The sequence below is a fragment of the Musa acuminata genome, chromosome BXJ1-9 (assembly GCF_036884655.1).
Source record: "Musa acuminata AAA Group cultivar baxijiao chromosome BXJ1-9, Cavendish_Baxijiao_AAA, whole genome shotgun sequence".
In the NCBI taxonomy this organism is placed as follows: domain Eukaryota; kingdom Viridiplantae; phylum Streptophyta; class Magnoliopsida; order Zingiberales; family Musaceae; genus Musa; species Musa acuminata.
Genome location: NC_088335.1, coordinates 12,501 through 28,473, shown reverse-complemented (window position 1 = coordinate 28,473; position 15,973 = coordinate 12,501). Strand labels below are relative to the sequence as shown.

At 34.4% G+C, this 15,973-nt stretch overlaps 1 long non-coding RNA gene across 3 annotated transcripts in view; it reads right to left on the bottom strand.

The window, feature by feature from the left end:
- Nucleotides 1-15,973, bottom strand: part of LOC108952099 (uncharacterized) — a 47,690-nt gene that overhangs the window by 31,253 nt on the left and 464 nt on the right. Inside the window, exons 1-3 of one of the 3 annotated variants that reach the window (XR_010478953.1) lie at nucleotides 15,426-15,660; nucleotides 12,192-13,742; nucleotides 10,079-10,325 (exon numbers count right to left, since the gene is read on the bottom strand). This is a non-coding gene — a long non-coding RNA (uncharacterized LOC108952099). Of the gene's footprint in view, nucleotides 1-10,078; nucleotides 10,326-12,191; nucleotides 13,743-15,425; nucleotides 15,661-15,973 lie in introns of those variants that run through there. The other 2 variants (XR_010478954.1, XR_010478955.1) reach the window with 2 other exon arrangements.

Genomic DNA, 15,973 nt, shown 5'->3' with positions numbered 1-15,973 from the left:
ACACAACACTCAATGATTCATAAAATCCAAAGCCAACTCATCTAAACGAAACCACATCATAAAATCCATCCCAAATGTCAATAAGCCATCCTCTAAAATTTAGAAATTCGACTTCACTGCCATTCGTACTTCTTTCCTCAAGACGACCAGATGCATCCTGGATCCCTAAAAGATATCATAGAAATTTTTCATCGATTTCTATGTAATTTGCTAAATCTCAATATAACTTTGCAAATCAAATGTATCAACAATCTTATAGTGATCCTCAAATAATGCTCTGATACCACCTCTGTCACGCTCCCCGATTTATCATATTCAGCAGGTTTGACCTTGTCTTAAAATCCATAATATTAAAATTCAGTCAACAATGTAATACGAATTCCAAACTAAATTTGAGGACACTAGAAATCATTCAAGTCATAATTCACACCCACAATCCACAATTCATAAGACTTGGTAGTTATAATCATACGACACAACACTCAAAGATTCATAAAATCCAAAGCCAACTCATCTAAACGAAACCACATCATAAAAGGATCCCAAATGCCAATAAGCCATCCTCTAAAAATTAAAAATTCGACTTCACTGCCATTCGTACTTCTTTCCTCAAGACGACCAGATGCATCCTGGATCCCTAAAAGATATCATAGAATTTTTTCATCGATTTCTATATAATTTGCTAAATCTCAATATAATTTTGCAAATCAAATTTATCAACTATCTTATAGTGATCCTCAAATAATGCTCTGATACCACCTCTGTCACGCTCCCCGATTTATCACATTCAGGAGTTTTGACCTTGTCTTAAAATCCATAATATTAAAATTCAGTCAACAATGTAATACGAATTCCAAACTAAATTTGAGGACACTAAAAATCATTCAAGTCATAATTCACACCCACAATCCACAATTCATAAGACTTGGTAGTTATAATCATACGACACAACACTAAATGATTCATAAAATCCAAAGCCAACTCATCTAAACGAAACCACATCATAAAATCCATCCCAAATGTCAATAAGCCATCCTCTAAAATTTAGAAATTCGACTTCACTGCCATTCGTACTTCTTTCCTCAAGACGACCAGGTGCATCCTGGTTCCCTAAAAGATATCATAGAAATTTTTCATCGATTTCTATGTAATTTGCTAAATCTCAATATAACTTTGCAAATCAAATGTATCAACTATCTTATAGTGATCCTCAAATAATGCTCTGATACCACCTCTGTCACGCTCCCCGATTTATCACATTCAGGAGGTTTGACCTTGTCTTAAAATCCATAATATTAAAATTCAGTCAACAATGTAATACGAATTCCAAACTAAACTTGAGGACACTAAAAATCATTGAAGTCATAATTCACACCCACAATCCACAATTCATAAGACTTGGTAGTTATAATCATACGACACAACACTCAAAGATTCATAAAATCCAAAGCCAACTCATCTAAACGAAACCACATCATAAAATGATCCCAAATGTCAATAAGCCATCCTCTAAAATTTAAAAATTCGACTTCACTGCCATTCGTACTTCTTTCCTCAAGACGACCAGATACGTCCTGGATCCCTAAAAGATATCATAGAAATTTTTTATCGATTTCTATGTAATTTGCTAAATCTCAATATAATTTTGCAAATCAAATGTATCAACTATCTTATAGTGATCCTCAAATAATGCTCTGATACCACCGCTGTCACGCTCCCCGATTTATCACATTCAGCAGGTTTGACCTTGTCTTAAAATCCATAATAAAAATCATTCATGTCAACAATGTAATACGAATTCCAAACTAAATTTGAGGACACTAAAAATCATTCATGTCATAATTCACACCCACAATCCACAATTCATAAGACTTGGTAGTTATAATCATACGACACAACACTCAATGATTCATAAAATCCAAAGCCAACTCATCTAAACGAAACCATATCATAAAATCCATCCCAAATGTCAATAAGCAATCCTCTAAAATTTAAAAATTCGACTTCCCTGCCATTCGTACTTCATTCCTCAAGACGACTAGATGCATCCTAGATCCCTAAAAGATATCAAAGAAATTTTTCATCGATTTCTATGTAATGTACCAAATCTCAATATAATTTTGCAAATAAATTGTATTAACTATCTTATAGTGATCCTCAAATAATGCTCTGATACCACCTCTGTCACGCTCCCCGATTTATCACATTCAGGAGGTGTGACCATGTGTTAAAATCCATAATATTAAAATTCAGTCAACAATCTTATGCGAATTCCAAATTAAATTTGAGGACACTAAAAATCATTCAAGTCATTATTCACACCCATAATCCACAATTCATAGGACTTGGTAGTTATAATCAAACGATACAACACTCAAAGATTCATAAAATCCAACGCCAACTCATCTAAACAAAACCACATCATAAAATCCATCCCAAATGTCATTAAGCCATCCTCTAAAATTTAAAAATTCAACTGCACTGCCATTCGTACTTCTTTCCACAAGACGTCCAGATGCATCCTGGATCCCTAAAAGATATCATAGAAATTTTTCATCGATTTCTATGTAATTTGCTAAATCTCAATATAATTTTGCAAATCAAATGTATCAACTATCTTATAGTGATCCTCAAATAATGCTCTGATACCACCTCTGTCACGCTCCCCGATTTATCATATTCAGCAGGTTTGACCTTGTCTTAAAATCCATAATATTAAAATTCAGTCAACAATGTAATACGAATTCCAAACTAAATTTGAGGACACTAGAAATCATTCAAGTCATAATTCACACCCACAATCCACAATTCATAAGACTTGGTAGTTATAATCATACGACACAACACTCAAAGATTCATAAAATCCAAAGCCAACTCATCTAAACGAAACCACATCATAAAAGGATCCCAAATGCCAATAAGCCATCCTCTAAAAATTAAAAATTCGACTTCACTGCCATTCGTACTTCTTTCCTCAAGACGACCAGATGCATCCTGGATCCCTAAAAGATATCATAGAATTTTTTCATCGATTTCTATATAATTTGCTAAATCTCAATATAATTTTGCAAATCAAATTTATCAACTATCTTATAGTGATCCTCAAATAATGCTCTGATACCACCTCTGTCACGCTCCCCGATTTATCACATTCAGGAGTTTTGACCTTGTCTTAAAATCCATAATATTAAAATTCAGTCAACAATGTAATACGAATTCCAAACTAAATTTGAGGACACTAAAAATCATTCATGTCATAATTCACACCCACAATCCACAATTCATAAGACTTGGTAGTTATAATCATACGACACAACACTCAATGATTCATAAAATCCAAAGCCAACTCATCTAAACGAAACCACATCATAAAATCCATCCCAAATGTCAATAAGCCATCCTCTAAAATTTAGAAATTCGACTTCACTGCCATTCGTACTTCTTTCCTCAAGACGACCAGATGCATCCTGGATCCCTAAAAGATATCATAGAAATTTTTCATCGATTTCTATGTAATTTGCTAAATCTCAATATAACTTTGCAAATCAAATGTATCAACTATCTTATAGTGATCCTCAAATAATGCTCTGATACCACCTCTGTCACGCTCCCCGATTTATCACATTCAGGAGGTTTGACCTTGTCTTAAAATCCATAATATTAAAATTCAGTCAACAATGTAATACGAGTTCCAAACTAAACTTGAGGACACTAAAAATAATTCAAGTCATAATTCACACCCACAATCCACAATTCATAAGACTTGGTAGTTATAATCATACGACACAACACTCAAAGATTCATAAAATCCAAAGCCAACTCATCTAAACGAAACCACATCATAAAATGATCCCAAATGTCAATAAGCCATCCTCTAAAATTTAAAAATTCGACTTCACTGCCATTCGTACTTCTTTCCTCAAGACGACCAGATGCATCCTGGATCCCTAAAAGATATCATAGAAATTTTTTATCGATTTCTATGTAATTTGCTAAATCTCAATATAATTTTGCAAATCAAATGTATCAACTATCTTATAGTGATCCTCAAATAATGCTCTGATACCACCTCTGTCACGCTCCCCGATTTATCACATTCAGCAGGTTTGACCTTGTCTTAAAATCCATAATAAAAATCATTCATGTCAACAATGTAATACGAATTCCAAACTAAATTTGAGGACACTAAAAATCATTCATGTCATAATTCACACCCACAATCCACAATTCATAAGACTTGGTAGTTATAATCATACGACACAACACTCAATGATTCATAAAATCCAAAGCCAACTCATCTAAACGAAACCATATCATAAAATCCATCCCAAATGTCAATAAGCAATCCTCTAAAATTTAAAAATTCGACTTCCCTGCCATTCGTACTTCATTCCTCAAGACGACCAGATGCATCCTAGATCCCTAAAAGATATCAAAGAAATTTTTCATCGATTTCTATGTAATGTACTAAATCTCAATATAATTTTGCAAATAAATTGTATTAACTATCTTATAGTGATCCTCAAATAATGCTCTGATACCACCTCTGTCACGCTCCCCGATTTATCACATTCAGGAGGTGTGACCATGTGTTAAAATCCATAATATTAAAATTCAGTCAACAATCTTATGCGAATTCCAAATTAAATTTGAGGACACTAAAAATCATTCAAGTCATAATTCACACCCATAATCCACAATTCATAAGACTTGGTAGTTATAATCAAACGATACAACACTCAAAGATTCATAAAATCCAACGCCAACTCATCTAAACAAAACCACATCATAAAATCCATCCCAAATGTCATTAAGCCATCCTCTAAAATTTAAAAATTCAACTGCACTGCCATTCGTACTTCTTTCCACAAGACGTCCAGATGCATCCTGGATCCCTAAAAGATATCATAGAAATTTTTCATCGATTTCTATGTAATTTGCTAAATCTCAATATAATTTTGCAAATCAAATGTATCAACTATCTTATAGTGATCCTCAAATAATGCTCTGATACCACCTCTGTCACGCTCCCCGATTTATCATATTCAGCAGGTTCGACCTTGTCTTAAAATCCATAATATTAAAATTCAGTCAACAATGTAATACGAATTCCAAACTAAATTTGAGGACACTAGAAATCATTCAAGTCATAATTCACACCCACAATCCACAATTCATAAGACTTGGTAGTTATTATCATACGACACAACACTCAAAGATTCATAAAATCCAAAGCCAACTCATCTAAACGAAACCACATCATAAAAGGATCCCAAATGTCAATAAGCCATCCTCTAAAAATTAAAAATTCGACTTCACTGCCATTCGTACTTCTTTCCTCAAGACGACCAGATGCATCCTGGATCCCCAAAAGATATCATAGAATTTTTTCATCGATTTCTATATAATTTGCTAAATCTCAATATAATTTTGCAAATCAAATTTATCAACTATCTTATAGTGATCCTCAAATAATGCTCTGATACCACCTCTGTCACGCTCCCCGATTTATCACATTCAGGAGTTTTGACCTTGTCTTAAAATCCATAATATTAAAATTCAGTCAACAATGTAATACGAATTCCAAACTAAATTTGAGGACACTAAAAATCATTCAAGTCATAATTCACACCCACAATCCACAATTCATAAGACTTGGTAGTTATAATCATACGACACAACACTCAATGATTCATAAAATCCAAAGCCAACTCATCTAAACGAAACCACATCATAAAATCCATCCCAAATGTCAATAAGCCATCCTCTAAAATTTAGAAATTCGACTTCACTGCCATTCGTACTTCTTTCCTCAAGACGACCAGATGCATCCTGGATCCCTAAAAGATATCATAGAAATTTTTCATCGATTTCTATGTAATTTGCTAAATCTCAATATAACTTTGCAAATCAAATGTATCAACAATCTTATAGTGATCCTCAAATAATGCTCTGATACCACCTCTGTCACGCTCCCCGATTTATCATATTCAGCAGGTTTGACCTTGTCTTAAAATCCATAATATTAAAATTCAGTCAACAATGTAATACGAATTCCAAACTAAATTTGAGGACACTAGAAATCATTCAAGTCATAATTCACACCCACAATCCACAATTCATAAGACTTGGTAGTTATAATCATACGACACAACACTCAAAGATTCATAAAATCCAAAGCCAACTCATCTAAACGAAACCACATCATAAAAGGATCCCAAATGCCAATAAGCCATCCTCTAAAAATTAAAAATTCGACTTCACTGCCATTCGTACTTCTTTCCTCAAGACGACCAGATGCATCCTGGATCCCTAAAAGATATCATAGAATTTTTTCATCGATTTCTATATAATTTGCTAAATCTCAATATAATTTTGCAAATCAAATTTATCAACTATCTTATAGTGATCCTCAAATAATGCTCTGATACCACCTCTGTCACGCTCCCCGATTTATCACATTCAGGAGTTTTGACCTTGTCTTAAAATCCATAATATTAAAATTCAGTCAACAATGTAATACGAATTCCAAACTAAATTTGAGGACACTAAAAATCATTCAAGTCATAATTCACACCCACAATCCACAATTCATAAGACTTGGTAGTTATAATCATACGACACAACACTAAATGATTCATAAAATCCAAAGCCAACTCATCTAAACGAAACCACATCATAAAATCCATCCCAAATGTCAATAAGCCATCCTTTAAAATTTAGAAATTCGACTTCACTGCCATTCGTACTTCTTTCCTCAAGACGACCAGGTGCATCCTGGTTCCCTAAAAGATATCATAGAAATTTTTCATCGATTTCTATGTAATTTGCTAAATCTCAATATAACTTTGCAAATCAAATGTATCAACTATCTTATAGTGATCCTCAAATAATGCTCTGATACCACCTCTGTCACGCTCCCCGATTTATCACATTCAGGAGGTTTGACCTTGTCTTAAAATCCATAATATTAAAATTCAGTCAACAATGTAATACGAATTCCAAACTAAACTTGAGGACACTAAAAATCATTGAAGTCATAATTCACACCCACAATCCACAATTCATAAGACTTGGTAGTTATAATCATACGACACAACACTCAAAGATTCATAAAATCCAAAGCCAACTCATCTAAACGAAACCACATCATAAAATGATCCCAAATGTCAATAAGCCATCCTCTAAAATTTAAAAATTCGACTTCACTGCCATTCGTACTTCTTTCCTCAAGACGACCAGATGCATCCTGGATCCCTAAAAGATATCATAGAAATTTTTTATCGATTTCTATGTAATTTGCTAAATCTCAATATAATTTTGCAAATCAAATGTATCAACTATCTTATAGTGATCCTCAAATAATGCTCTGATACCACCTCTGTCACGCTCCCCGATTTATCACATTCAGCAGGTTTGACCTTGTCTTAAAATCCATAATAAAAATCATTCATGTCAACAATGTAATACGAATTCCAAACTAAATTTGAGGACACTAAAAATCATTCATGTCATAATTCACACCCACAATCCACAATTCATAAGACTTGGTAGTTATAATCATACGACACAACACTCAATGATTCATAAAATCCAAAGCCAACTCATCTAAACCTAACCATATCATAAAATCCATACCAAATGTCAATAAGCAATCCTCTAAAATTTAAAAATTCGACTTCCCTGCCATTCGTACTTCATTCCTCAAGACGACCAGATGCATCCTAGATCCCTAAAAGATATCAAAGAAATTTTTCATCGATTTCTATGTAATGTACTAAATCTCAATATAATTTTGCAAATAAATTGTATTAACTATCTTATAGTGATCCTCAAATAATGCTCTGATACCACCTCTGTCACACTCCCCGATTTATCACATTCAGGAGGTGTGACCATGTGTTAAAATCCATAATATTAAAATTCAGTCAACAATCTTATGCGAATTCCAAATTAAATTTGAGGACACTAAAAATCATTCAAGTCATAATTCACACCCATAATCCACAATTCATAAGACTTGGTAGTTATAATCAAACGATACAACACTCAAAAATTCATAAAATCCAACGCCAAGTCATCTAAACAAAACCACATCATAAAATCCATCCCAAATGTCAATAAACTATCCTTTAAAATTTAAAAATTCGACTTCACTGCCATTCGTACTTGATTCCTCGAGACGACCAGATGAATCCTAGATCCCTAAAAGATATCAAAGAAATTTTTCTTCGATTTCTATATAATTTACTAAATCTTAATATAATTTTGCAAATCAAATGTATCAACTGTCTTGTTGAATGAGATCAGATAGCAAATAGATAGAGGCCATCAATATCATTGAGTACAACCCATTTCTCATAATTTTCAAATCATAATATGTGTCATTTCGAACATACACTATCTCAAATGTCAAAAAGTCATCCTATAAAATTTAAAAATTCGACTTCACTACCATTTGTACTTCATTCCTCAAGACGACCAGATGTCCTTGGCATCCTAGATTCCTAAAAGATATCAAAGAAATCTTTCATCGATTTGTACTTCATTCCTCAAGTAGACTAAATGTGGATCTTGTAATTGTCGTTCTTTAATTTTTCGAATAAGATAAGATAGAACCTTGATAGAGGCTATCAAAATTTTAGAGTCTCGTACTATCCTCAAAACCTCAAGGTCATAATTTTTTCCATTGATTTCCATTGCTTAACCATTAGATTAGTCATAAAACTACTACATTTTCTACTACCTGTATAAACTACAATATTCGCCTTACCTAAGTGATAACAGAAGGTACAATCATAATCCTTTAAAATTTCTATATGTCACCATGATCTTGTATTTGACCCTTTCTAGGTAAAAATATACTTTATACTCTTATGATGGGTAAAGAATCCCAACCCTAGCTCTCACGATTTTGCCATCAAGATTTCTTCTCTTCTGCCGCTTCCATTATCGTTGCTTGCCGCTACTGTTGCTACTTGTCGCTACCACAATCATTGCACGCCGACTGCTCGCTGTTGCCACAATCGTCGCTTGCCGCTGCTATCACGACCACTGTCGCCGTTCCCGGTGTCAATACCGACTACTACTGCAGCTATTGCCTCTATAGCCTCGATCTTCTCACACTCTTCTCACTATACTGTTAACAGTATATTAACAGTAAACTACTAACAGTATACTACTAACTATATACTAATAACATTATTTTTATTTTTTAGATCAATAATATATTATTTTTAATTTTTATACTATTAATTTTTATTTATTTAAAATTATTTTTAGGTTTCAGAATAAAATTGTAAATGTACAGAGCAACTCTATAGATTTAATGTAAAATTTTATTGGTTTGATTTTTTAGACTTTTTGTTAACGTGACATTGTGATTTTATACCCTATTTTCTTTGCCTAGTGTGTCGGGTGTTTTTAGACCGTGGCGCCTAGCGCTTTTTAAATCACTGGTTGTAAGTATAGTTTCATATGTGAGTGCTCAACAAAGAACTTTTAAATTGATTTAAGAGCACTTGGAATGCCTATGTGAAGGAAAAATCACATGTTCTAGACGAAAATATTATGCACATAAGGAATACAATAAGGAGAATAAATCATAATGCCTAGTGGACAAATGTTTAAAGTTTAAGGACATTACAAAAAAAAAATGGTAACCAACACGAATGTCCACATGGCCAGCATGAAAAGAGATAATAAAGGATCATGTTTATAAGACAAATGCAGGTGTAAAATGCAGATTCATGAGATGAAGTAGTTTTCCAGTAAAGGATCTACTTCCTATAAAAAAAAATGCACAAAAATAATTCTAGGAAGCATCTAGATGTCATGTTCAATAAATTCTTGCTGAAAATCTTACATGAATAGGACTTCTGTGCAAAAAACTCTAAAATTTCCCATGTTAAGGCACTTATGTTATACCAATTTAATTACCATACAAAAACATGATTGTAGACTCATGGAGTATTAAAAGGTAGACTACAACAAATTTGGAAAAATAACAGACAAAAAGTTCTAAATTATGGATACGAAGTTAAAATAGCAGCAAATTTTGGACATAATTAAACATGAGTGAAGTTCTAAAAGAACATAAAGACCAGCTTTTGATAAAATTACCAAATTATACACTTTTGCAAAAATATCTCAAAATATATAAGCTAAAAAGACATTATTCAGGAAGAACTAATCCAATTTGGAGAGGACAAGGTCTTTTGTCGATAACAGAGCTGGCTTACTGCATATTGTAATAAAAGATGCCACCTCCTTCCACGATGACATTGATGCTAATTAATACCAGAGGTCATCCTTGTCATTTGATCCTACAATAGAACCAAAAGAGGAGGATCTTTTAATTCAATCCAAATTTCATAGCTATAAACCTTTGTAAACTTTTATTTCGAGCTTTTGATTAAGGCACGAACCAACAACCATCTAACATCAAACCAATCTATATTTTTAGGAATTTTGAGGCCATCTGCGGCTGCTTTAAAGCCAGCTAATGTGTTCTGAACTTTGATCTTATTATACATTTTAATCAAAAAAATCTTGATAATTAATAGATGAAACAATTATTATTTCGTCAAATTATTGTTATCCCAATCATAAATATAAATTGAGCATCAATGAAAAGCCCAATAATTGTTGTCTATATTAAGAAGTCAATCTTGTGTAGACTATGTCATCTTCTGGCTTAAACATAATTATGTTAAATATCATTTGTCTAGGTGACCACGGACATCAAAAGGCTAAAAGGACGGATACCAAGAACATAATGAAATAAAAATAAGAGGAAAAGAAATTACACCATATTCTAAAGAGGAGATTATCTTACTAGCCCTACTACACTATATAACTTTCCTTTCCTCCAGAAAGCATGAGCAAAAGAGAAATAAGCAATCCGGCAAATAATTTGAAATAATATGCAAGCATGTGAGAAATTAAAATTGATGGTGCTTTTCAACATCAATTGCCGAGACCGCATACAACAAAACAATCTTCAAAATCAAACAAGATCTAGAGATAAGGTTCTAAGAAACTCCTATAGGGCTCAACGAATATGAACTTCAGATTTTGTATTAAATAAAGAATTAAATAATTCCACATATTGACAATGTCAACAACGATGACATAGAAAAATGCTAAATCCTTAAAGATGGGAAAATACCATCTCCTTCCTTGTTTAAGAGAAATTAGGCTTTGTTGATTCATCTGACAACTGCTCTTCCATAGATTTCCCGTGATGCAAAGATGATGATAGACATCCTTTATCTTGAGGAAGGGTAGAAAAGGGTCAAATGAGACGATCATGAGAATGTCTACGGATTGAGCAGCAAAGGCTCAAGATGGTAGTTGTGGGGAGTTGGGAGGAGGCGAGGGGAGGGAGCCATAGAGAGCAATGGAGACGAAGGGATTTGTCACATTAACATGAAGGGTTTATCGTATTATCATCAAGATTTGGTACAAAATATAAATATTACTAAAATATATAAATAATAACTAGGCCACGTTGGCGATAGTAAATGACTAGCCCATTACCGTTTAGAGGTAGGCCATTACTACTCACAATAGGCCCATTATTGTTCAGTAATGGGAAAAAAATAATACTAATTGAAAAATTAGAAAAAAATAATCATCATAAGTACAGTAATGTAGGAGAAATTTATTAAGTATCATTAAAATTATATACAAAATTATTTAAATATTAATAACATAAAATATTAATTCGAAAAATAAAAAATTTCAACATTGCAAGCTGGATTCCCACTTTTTTGGCACAAAAAGAAAATTTAACAAAATAAATGCTAGCTTAATTATTAAACTTACAATGAAAAGGGAAATAGCAAAAAGTTCAAGAAAGATTGAAAACTGAGAGGGAAAAACAGGGTAATTCAGAATTTGATAATTTTAGGGTTGAGGGGAAAATATAAATGTTAGATTCATGAATGCATATTCGTCGAGCCATCCAAAAGTCTTATATAAGATGACATATTGACATGTATACATGACAGATGTAACAGAATTAGTAAAGAAAATGCATTATGGAAAGAAAATGCAAATCAATTATATAGCTTCTATTACTTGCCATAAAAAAAAATGAAAGGAGACAAAACTAAATTGCACAAGAATATTCACTCAAGCATTAGATCTACGAAAGTCCATTAAGCTTCAATTAAAACAATGCTTACCCGAATAAATATCACATTCATTTACTGGCTGGGGTCAGTGCCTGCCTTGGCTTGCCATAAAGAACTTCCCACACTCACTAAGCTGATCATAATATTACAAACAGATTAGCTGGATTTATCAAACACTAATGAATAAACTTTCTCAGCCACTTATCGGCAACCAATCCAATTATCTCTTCTTCATTCCATAAGAAGCACAAACAGCAGGATCATAGCAACACACTATGACCAAATAATCTACTACACCTCAGGTTCCTTTATCAACGCAATTATGCAATTGACAGAAGATTTCCTCGCCAATGGGCAGAAATCCATCATGTGGCAAAGGAACACTCCATGTCCCAAAGAACCAACCTACCAACTCTTCTCCTCTGGACCAAGAGATCAAGAATCTGTGATCCAACAGCAATGAAAGGGCTGGAAGAAAGACAAAGCATCACTGGCCTAATGAGAGAAAAAAAACCTCCTTGTCAATTGCCATCTTCATTGCAAGCTAGGCAGCAGCAGAGCTTGCTATGAAAATCTGTGACCAAAAGAATCTATTCAAAAGAATCCATGAACTGACACTTCTCTGCACCAAGGATCAAGAATTTGCAATAGAATGGCCACCGTAGGATAGGAAACAAGCAAAAACATGAGATCACCATCGATGCAACTATAGAAAACCCTCCTTGTCAATTGGCACCTTCATTTTTAGCCTCTACCAAGGAATCTATGCTGATGATGGTGTCTACGGCAAGTTTTCCACCATCGTCGAGGAAGGGGCGGTCACGAAATAGACCAAAAGAATCTTTCCCAAAGAATCCCTGTACCAAACCATCTTTGGACCAAGGATCAATAACTTACGACGGAACGATGACAATAAGGATGGAAGCAAGCTAAATCAAGCCATCGTCATCGAAGACCGTATAGAGAAGAATATCCCTTGCCATCAACCACATTAAAATATATGTCATGTCTAGACAACAAGAGATGGGAACAGTAGCTTTCAAGAGATTCCTTGCTGTCATATATAATCTGAAGAAAATGAAAGATTAGCAGTGTTCACGCATGGAAAGTTGATTCTGCAAAATAGGTACCACATCTAATTCCTCAGCTGTCACTGTCACTGTCTCCAAGTTCTAATTTTCTGAAACTTACTAAGAGACCCGGAGCTTTCTGAACAAATTCAGAGATATCAGTGTGGTCAAAGTCTTCAGTACCAGGTACTACATATGTGATTTGTTGGAGCTTTATTAAGCAAATCACTCCATTCTTCTTTAAAAATTAAATATTAAACTAAATTTGATACCTCAGAATCAGTAATATCAAATATAACATAGAGTAGTCAGTGGAGATATAACAGATAAACAAAGACCTAGAGATCTATTTAGCAGCAGAAATTGTTTACAGAAATCTGATCACAAACCATGAAATTTTTCTTCCCATCAGGCTTTTGGACAACTGGTAGCAATGTTTTTTGGGAATCTTTCCTAAACTCGAGTAATAATCCTGTAAGTTTTATTCTCCAATTTAGCATCAAATAACTCCCTACTGCTTGGTAATCCCACTCTGGAAAGATAACAAACATAAAAAAATTACCAAATATTTAAACTAAGGAAGAAATAAAGAAATGCCAACTTCAACAAAAGTAAAAGAATGTCGTACTGGTTTCATAAAACAAATTAACCTTTGAGAAAAATTCAATGATCCTCGCCTTATATCTGGGATGTATAAGTCATTGAAGGTCTGCTTGTGCATCCTTACCAATCAGTCTACAGTGCACAAGGCAACATGCAGCTCATGCCATTTCATGCAACTAGTATGTACTAACCTAACCAAGGACTTGTATGGTAAAAAAATCATAAATGGGCAATCCCTTAATACAAATGACTTTAAAATTGAGATTAATCTTAATACAAGGTGAAGATTGCCCTCAATACAAGGGCAATCTTCACAAGCCTTTAGCATTCACTGATGAGAGCCAAAGGCTTTAAAATTGAGATCATCATCCGTACCTTTTCTAGAGGAGTGAATGACACAATGACATTTTAATGTTTGAGATATACCCTACTATTGAACATAAAGATGCTTGATAGCCTCTATTTCGGTGCATGCAGTCACTTCATCAATGTTATGACAAGAGATGCATGTTAGACACTGTACGTTCTCTTTTGAACTGAAAGCTAGATGATAAACAGTATGGCCTTTCTATGTTGCACCACCAATATCTCAAATAAAACATGGGTCAAAGATGTCAGATGCACCAATGAGTAAAAGACGGGCAATTTAAGTATTCAGAAAAAGAAACATAAATCTCAGTTAAAATCAGATAATTCCTTTAATATACAAACTTCCTATGGTTTTAGTTCTGTTAAAAAGAACTATGAGCTACCACAGGGACTTCCAACTTATTATTTATTCACCAAATTATCAATAAGCAATACTACACTAAATTATTTTTCACCAAAAGAGAAGATTATCCAATAGCCCTACTACACTATATAACTTTCCTTTCCTCCAGAAAACACGAGCAATAAAAAGAAAAAGAAATCAGACATATTTTATAAAAAAATACAAACATGTGAGAAGTAAAAATTGATGGTGTCAAAAAGATGATCAGCAAACACAATAACTAACATTCCACCTGGAATCAGAGAATATAAAAAATAACCTACTCTCATGATTAAAAACACCAATTGCCAAGGTCTTTATTATCTTGGGCTTCGGCTTGAGATACTGATCCTGCTGTTTACCTGAATTCTACCCTGACTTTATTCTTTACCGAGTGAAGCTTCTAGTTCTAGATACAATAACCTACAATATCGAGATTTTAAACCCTAAACCCTAAAACCCTAAAACCCTAAACCCTGAACGGGGGAGGAAGGGGACGCCCCCCGTGGGGTGGAGGGGTGGTAGGGGCGCGGTGGGACGCCGCTGCCAGGAAGGGATGGAAGAGGGGGGAGGAGCTGTGGTCCCGGAGGGGAAGAGGAGGGGAAGATGGTGTCGGAGAAGGGGGAGGAACCCCGACGAAGGGGGAAGGAGGGAGGAGAAGGGAATGGGAGGATGGTGTTGGGGAAGGGAGGAGAAGCGAAAGAGGGGTAAAGGGTAAAGAGGGAGGAGAAGGGAGGGGGAGGAAGGTGTCGCGGAAGGAGGGGAGCTGCGACAGTGGAAGAGGGAGGGAGAGAGAGGATGGATCGGGGAAGGGGGGGCTGCAACGGCAAAGGAGGAAGAGGAAGAGAAAGAGAGAGATACCGGGGGGGCGGAGACGCTGTTTCGCCGATGGAGAGGAAGACGCGGCAGCCGCCGTTCACCGAGGAAAACGCCGCAGCGAGAGGTTTAGGGTTTTAGTTCTTTTAAAAAGAACTATGAGCTACCACAGGGACTTCCAACATATTATTTATTCACCAAATTATCAATAAGTAATACTACACTAAATTATTTGTTCACCAATAGAGAAGATTATCTACTAGCCCTACTACACTATATAACTTTCCTTTCCTCCAGAAAACACGAGCAATAAAGAGAAAAAGAAATAAGATATTTTATAAAAAATACAAACATGTCAGAAGTTCAAAATTTATCGTGTCAAGAAGATGATCAGCAAACCCAATAACTAACATTCTACCTGGAATCAGAGAATATAAAAAATAACCGACTCTATCAAGATTAAAACCAACAATTTCGAAGATCGCATACCATAACCTAGAATATCGAGATTTTCATCATCAGTAACCATCTCTCTCGGCTAAGGGGGGAGGAAGAGGGATGGAAGAGGGAGGAGGAGCAGTGGTCCCGGATCG